An 8,274-nucleotide genomic window follows, 5' to 3' on the forward strand; every position below is an offset into this window, starting at 1 on the left:
CTTACTAAAGTGTCATGAAGCTTGAACTTAATCTGTAACCCAGAGAGGCCTCGATGTTGAACTTTTGGCTTCTGCCTCTGCCTTCCAGGTAGATAATACCACTAGGTTCATTGAGATTTTCCCCCTTGCTGTGTGAATCACAAGGGTGCAAATGTTCTAATTAGTGATTGCATAAAAAGAGGTGATAATGATTGATCACAGAGGGAGAGAGTGAGTTTCTTTGGGGAAAAATGATTTGATGAAGTACAGGTATGTAATGAGGCCTTAATTCTAATAGTAAATTTTTTCTTATTTAAGTTGGATGGTGTCCACTCATGTTTATATGCCTGTAATAAAGGAAGGAAAGGAAACAGTTTTAATGTCAGCATACTTAAAAAGTGAAATATAAAGTTCAATCTCAGATGTAGAAAGCACCTTTCATTATTCACTAACACAATCTGTTCTTTCAAATACTTTTCTCCTATGGTTTACTAAAAAAGGGGAGAGTTAGAGAAAGTCACTTTCAAGGTCAATAAGTGTTCATTTTTATTATATAAAATAGAACAAGTTCAAGAAACTAAACAGTTAAGAGAATAACACTTGAATTTGGGATCTTTGACTTTTACTGATAAATACACAATCTAACTTTGTGTATTTGAATGTAAAAAAGTAGTGAAACATGGGCTGAAGCACTGTGAGAAAGAGACGAAGTTGGTGTGTTTCGTCTCACATTGGACTTGACTGCCTTAAGCACACAGGGCTGAAGCAGAAGAGATGTCCTAACTCTAGCAGTCCCAGGCTGCTCCTGTCTCCAGTCAGCCCTGTGGGCTCTTTCCCAGACTCCACAGCCAAGTAGGACACAGCATCACAGCTCTCATTTCCTTGGTAACCTGGACCAAGCTTTATTGCTGTTTGTTATGAAAGGGGACTCTCTATTGCTGTTCTCATAGGGGCAGATGAAGCAGCAAAACAAGTACACTAGGTAGAAAAGACAAAACAGAACATGGATCATCTCTGAACTGAAATCCATTGTCCTTTCTCAAACTCAGAATGTCGGGGTGCCATTCTGTCCTTCTGATGGCAGATGCTCAGTCGGGCTGGAGAACTGTAGGAAAAAGACATTCGTGTCTGTCTCTTTGTGTAGCTGGGGTGGATCATTCTGGATTTCAACACTGTTCTCATGATGTAAGGCCTCTTTATCAGCTCCTCCCTAAGTCTCTTTTAAACACAATAAACTAACTGTGTCTTCACATTCTTCAGGGAGTCAATCTTTCTTGTTCACAGAGAGAAGAAACGAAAGAAAGGGTTTTTTTTAATTGTTGTTTTTAACCCCCCCCCAAGTGAAAAATCTTATTAAACTAATCTTAGTATAAATAAGGGAAAAGGGAATGATCCCAAGAACCACTGAGGACAGTAACAGTGTCTTTCATTTGCAAACCATTTTTACCAGTTCCAATGTAGTTATACATCTATTTCTTGGCATTTCCAAACCCCCAAGACTCTAGAATATTGATAACAGGAATTAGAGATACAGTAGAAAAATATGAAACCAAAAGTGCTTAGTGAATAGAAAAAGATTCAATGCTTTAAAAAAAGTTTCCAAATAATTAAATTTGAGGGAAATAGCTATTTTAAATTATTTTGAGACTCAAGAGGTCTTTATTTGTAAAATGGGATTTCTCCAACTGTTTGCATATTTTGAATTAACTACACAGGATTTTTCAGAACTGTTTGGGGAAGGCCCAGCAAACTTTACACAGCTTGTTAGGAAAAAGATATTTATCCACTTATTAAAGATTTAAAATTAGTATATGAACTCTGTAAAAATAATGGAAATCACTACATAAAGTACTAAGCCAATTTTATTCGTTCCTTCTCATATTTCCTTCCAGACTTTCCCTGTACATAGCCTTCTTTAAAGACACAGCACACTACCAACTTCTTTCTGTTCTTTTTATTATTTTTTTTTTTGCAAAAAACCATTTTAGAAGCTCTTTTTGTTAAACAGTTGTTTTATATAGTTTTGTAGAATATTGACAAACAAGTTTTATTGTTGCCTCTCATATTTTGATGCTTAGGAAGTTTACATATATATCTGTTTATTTTCAATTAAAAATAGTGTCAGAGTGTAAGTAATAGGAGGGCCAGGTGGTATGCCACTACTGGCTAGCCTTTGTACTTGCAGCCCCAAAATTCTTGAATTGGAGATGCTGACTAACTCCTTTTATTTTAATCTTTGATCAATGAGGCACAATCTATTAAACTCCTCTATAAACTGCAAAATGATTCCCATATTTATCAAAATAACTAATATACAACTATTCTAGTCTCATGATGTCCTCATTAAAATTAGATAGTTCATTGGTGTCTAAATTATTACACTGTTTTGGTAATAAGGATGAATACATTGTCATATCTGTTACCTAATAATCTTTGCCATTCTTAAAAATTGTTGGTTCAGGTGAGGAAAGTGAAATTAAGGGAAGTTGGATGATAATCAAGAAGTATATACTTGAATAGAAATTAAGCAAGACTCTAGTTCTCTGAAAAATTAAAATATAGTCTCTACCATGCCATCGTAAATACAATTGTCTTCTGAAGTAGTAATTTTGATTAACTTAGCTTGCAGGACATTGTATATTGGTGTGATATTTCCTGAGTATAGCATTTATGGTTTTATCTATAGGATTGTGTTATTCTCAAATCACAGTTTTGTCTTTCTACAGATTTGATGTATTTGGCTCACCAAATTTCGCTAATGTTAGTGACAACCAGTAACAAGCGTTTGAACTTAATACATGATTTTCTAAAATTTTCAAATGTTCTAAAAATTACTTTAAATGTTTTGAGACTTGAGAAGTCTTTACAGGTTAAATCCCCCTAAGCACTTGTATGTTTTGAGTCAATTGTGTTTTGCAATACAGAGACTAATTCCCGCATATTGCATTAACTTTATAGAACACATTTTAAGGAGGGAAAGAATGACTGACTGATTTTAGCATATCTTTCAGGGTGGTTTTTACAAACACAAGGGTCTATTATTTTTCTGATAAGGTTTCAGGAAGATTAGAATAAAAATAAAGTCAGTAATACAGGGATCCAGTTTTCTTTATCAATGCTGAGGTGTCAGAGAAAGTTAGACTTTCACTAAAATCTTAGATGTTGGCATGTTTTCACCCTCTCAGTTCCTGGGGTTTAACCCAGGCCCTTGTATAGCCGGTGAAGCCCTCTACCCCTGGTTCACATCCTCAAGCCCAGAGAGCTGCTTGGTAGGGCTTACTTGCTTAATTCTGCTGCCTTTTAAGTTTTACTTATGCGGACCCTATTTAATTCTATATTGCTGGATGTAGCACGTTTCTCAAGGGAGAGTTGAACTTCAACGGAAGTTGATTTAGAGAAAACCTTCCCTTGTGGCACTTGTCCTACCCCATGATCAAGCATGGCATGTCCTGTGTGGGGGCAACTCTTCAGAACAAAGCTTCTAGTCTCCCTCACACCTCGGTGAAATAACTATACACTCATGGTCAAATGATGGCATTATTCATAATGTTAGCATCTGAGAAATGCTCACAGATTTTTGAAGCAGTCCTAATTTGCATGAGTGCATGTGCTCTCTCTCTCTCTCTCTCTCTCTCTCTCTCTCTCTCTCTCTCTCTCTCTCTCTCACACACACACACACACACACACACACACCCCACAGCATTTATATGCACACACAAGTTGGTACACTTATTTTTATGAAGAAACAGAAAGAGTCTGTAACGTTTTCTTGAGAAATATTGTTTGTCTTAGATCTTGGAAACAACATCTTGCATATCTTACAGATGAAGGCAATAAACAGATCTGTTCCCAGCAGCGAAGCTGCCACAGTAAAAAGCAAACAACTTTTTCTAAAGGTTTAAATGTTTCCTCTATTGGACGCTCTGATTTCTATTTGCCCCTTGGTTTATATTTGGAAAAACTCTATTCTCACACGGTTTGCATAAATTCTCTGAAATAAGACCTCCCATATTCCTATGATAAAGCACGTGGCGACTGTTCCACAAGGCATACCTTTTCTAAGGTTATTTTAAGAGCCCTTAAGACAGAACGCCCTCGCCCTCTTGTGTTCTTCTGAAGTATTGCCTGGGGAAAGACCAAACCCTGAATATTCTTAATGGACAGGAGGAAGGTGGAGGAATAATGAAGTCTCTTTCAGGACTGAATCAAGTTTAATTCGATTCTAGGGAAGTAGTTTGAGGTCTTCCTGTGAACACAAGTAGGATTTGTGTCTATTGTCACACATTTTAGGATAGGGTAACATTTGTATCAGACCTGAAACATTTTGTTTATCACTCCAAGGTTTTGACCTTTTGTAATCTCAAGAGCAGTGGCTACTAATAAACAAAAGTATTATTGGATTTATGTGATGTTGGGCATTGTATTAAACACTAAAGGAAATAGGGAGGAGGCCCTTAACTGTTGTTACCTGTCCTGGAGTCTTCTGTTTTCTGAGGAATTTTTGAATTCCACTTTCCACAGACAGCAAACTAGAGGCAAACAAGCTTTTGTCTTCTCTTAGGCAATTCCAGCAATGTCTAACTTCTTCCAGGTTCTGAACATTCTCAAAGTTGTCTTGGATGTGTTTGATAATTCTTCTCTGAGCTATCCCCATGCAGTTCCCATTCCAGAAGCCATGGTCCTCATGTGCATCTAAAGTCACTTCCAATGGCAATGGTGCCCTCCAGTGTCAAAGGGCAGCTCTTAGCAATAGGAGCCAACCCACTGCTTTAAACATTTTGCTTCCATTTGTTCAGTGACTTACAGATTGGCTAATCTTGCCTGGCAGCATTAAATCCCTTGGAGCTTGTGGTATTCATTTAAGTGAGAATCATATCAGAAACTGTCAGCTGGGGAAAATTATTAAGATGCATCAATCAAGCAACCAACAGGCATGATACAGGCACTGGATAGTTCAGTAGGAAAGGTAAAATGTCAAAGATAGGAGTAGACACATTGGGAAAATGTGTCATAATACCACAGGCAAGCTCCATGCACACAGACCAGTTCAATGGGGGTGTATGGGTCTGATACAGAGAGCATTTCCCTAGTGTCGCCACAAGCCATAAGTCTTGTGATACCTGGGGTCTGGACTTGTCACTATGGTATGGTTAGATTGGATAGTCCTAGGAGGAGTTAGAGTTTTAAAAGCTGTCATTGGTGAAGAATCTAGCACTTTGTCGATAAAACCATAGTTTTAAATAAATAAATAAATAAATAAATAAATAAATAAATAAATAAAGTAATGAAAAGGTGGGATGGGTGGGGAGGACCACATTTGAAACAAAGTAATTCAGGGCTTGCAAAGAAATATCTTAATGAATGCAGTTTTAGAAGGAAGCCAGAGCCAGCATTCCACATGCCATTTTCTATTAGACCCTTTGCTGTTTCTTCTGTGCAGCATACTACAGTATGGCAACTGACATGTTACAAACAAAAATCAGATCAGGTCTTCAGATTCAATTGGCTAAAAGCTCCAGGATCCCAGAGCTCTGGAATGACAGATGCAGTTGTATTCTGAAGACAAAGCTGCTCTCTCCATGTAATGCACTCTTCATCTTTGTATGCTAGATATAGATAAGCAATAGCTGTACCATCAAGAACTCTGAAGACAATAATGACTCTGAGATCAGAAGGGGTTAGGAACGTCTCCACATTTTCTGAAACACCTCTATTTGTACTTTCACTGTGACATTTCTTTGAAAGAGCTTTGTTAGCTATGTTCATCTTGTGTGTTCCCTGTAGTTTTTTTCCTTTGTGAGCCTGCCACCCAGCTCCCAAATAAATACATGAAGTCTTATTCTTACTTATGAATGTCCAGTCTTAGTTTGGCTTGTTCCTACCCAGCTTTTCTAACTTAAATTGTCCTGTTTCTCTTTAATTACTTTTTGTCTCTGGGCTTTTTACCTTTCTTTATTGTATATATGTGTCTCTCCTTCCTACTCTGTGGCTGGTTTTGTGGCTCAATGGCTAAGTCCTCCTCTCCTTAGCTCTTCTCTTGAGCCTAGATTTCTCCTCCTATTTATTCTCTCTGTCCATCACCCCCACCTAGTTCTCTCTCCTGCCTCGATATTGGATGTTCCAGCTCTTTATTAGACCAATCAGGTGTTTTAGATAGGGTAACACAGCTGTACAGAGTTAAACAAAGTAAACAGCTCCTGAAATTGAGAAGCTTCTGTAAGGCAAAGGACAGTCAACAAGATAAAAACGGCAGCCCACAGAGTGGGAAAAGTTCTTCACCAGCCCTACATCTGACAGAGGCCTGATCTCCAAAATATACAAAGAACTCAAGAAACTAGTCACCAAAACACCAAATAACCCTATTAAAACAGAATTGAAGAGAGAATTCTCAAAAGAGGAATATAAAATGGCTGAAAGACACTTAAGAAAGTGCTCAACATCCTTTGCCATCAGGGAAATGCAAATTAAAACAACTCTGAGATACCATCTTACTCCTGTCAGAATGACTAAAAATCAGAAACATCAATGGCAGTTTATGCTGGAGAAGATGTGGAGAGAGAGGAACACTCCACTGCTGGTGGGAGGGTAAACTTGTACAGCCATTTTGGAGATCAGTATGGTGGCTCCTCAGGAAAATGGGAATCAGTTTACCACAGGACCCAGCAATTTCACTCTTAGGCATATACCCAAAAGATGCACATCCATGCAACAAAGACATCTGTTCAACCATGTTCATGCAACATTATTTGTAATAGCTAGAACATGGAAACAACCTAGATGCCCCTCAACTGAAGAATGGATAAAGAAAATGTAGATTTACACAATGGAATACTACTCAGTGGGGGGAAATGGAATCACAGGCATAGATGGAACTAGAAGAAACCATCCTGAATGAGGTAACGCAGTCATAAAAAGACAAACATGAGCCTTCATCCAGTAACTGTTGGAAACAGAAGCAGACACCCACAGCTAAACACTGAGCCAAACTCCTGGAATCCAGTTGCAGAGAGGGAGAAATGATAGCAAAGTGGTCAAGACCAGGTTGCATAAATGCACAGAAACATCTGACTTGAACAAGGGGGAACTCATGGACCCCAGACTGATAGCTAGGAAAACAACATAGGACCAACCCTGACTCCCTGAATGTAGGTCTGGGTGAGAAGGCCTGGGCAGTCTAAGGGACCTCTGACATTGGAACCAGGATGTATCCCTGGTACACGAAAGGACTTCGGGAGTACATTGCCCATGAAGGGATACTCTCTTAGCTTAGACACATGAGGGAGGGCCTAGGCCCTACCCCAAATGACTTGAAAGATTTTGATGATCCCTTCTGGATGGCCTCAACTTCCTGGGGAGTGGATGGGGGAATGACATGAGGGAGGGGCCTGGGAGGCATGGGAGGATGGGAGGGAGAGAAAAAATAAGAAAGAAAAAAAATTAATAAAATTTTTAAAATTCCATGATTTATTCTTAAAAAAACCAGAAAAAAACCCAAAAAATCCCACCAAGCTTGCTTCTAATTTAAATAGATAAATAAATGTATATATGTATATATATACATATATATAAAGATTTCAGGTTCTAAAATATAAAAAAGAATGTGAATCACAGCTTTGCATCCTTAAAAAATATTCCACAGCATAAACGAATGCAACATATCTTAAACTGGTATTTCCACAACAGTACTGATTGGTCTTAGATCCCTGTGAGAGCAGAGACTATCTTATTCTTTATATGTTCTTAGCACTCAAGGTCAAATGTGTTTCAAAATATGATTACTGAAGGGTGAATTAAGGAACAGTAGGAACAGATTTTAATAAGAGACCCTAGATAAACTGAGGTCACATGCCCTAAGCTAGCCAGATGATTATAAGTTTTTGTTAGACATGGACAGTCAGAGGTTTGAATAAATGAAAAATAAAAAAGAAAACCAAAAAGCTCTTTATATTATTAAGTAGCAAACAAAATGGAATTGAGAAGAGGGCTCCATGAATCAAAATGCATACTTTTCTCCATAGCGTAAAATGCAATTTATTTCACAGAAAATTTAGCACTAAGAAGGCTAATCAGTTGCTGCTGGTGGGTTATTTGGTAAGTGAAAATAGATTCTATTTTATGTTTTTGAGGAGATATTTTCCTTTGCTTACTTGAAAAAATAAGCTGCCTTAAAATACACAGACTCCACTACATGTTTCTGGTTGGGAACAAGTAATAATTGCTATCTATAAAAATCCAATCAACTAAGTTATCTGTCATCTTTTGTTGTGTGTGTGCCTAGATACCTTCAGGAGAACA

The sequence above is a fragment of the Phodopus roborovskii genome, unplaced genomic scaffold (genome assembly GCF_943737965.1).
Source record: "Phodopus roborovskii unplaced genomic scaffold, PHOROB, whole genome shotgun sequence".
Lineage (NCBI taxonomy): Eukaryota > Metazoa > Chordata > Mammalia > Rodentia > Cricetidae > Phodopus > Phodopus roborovskii.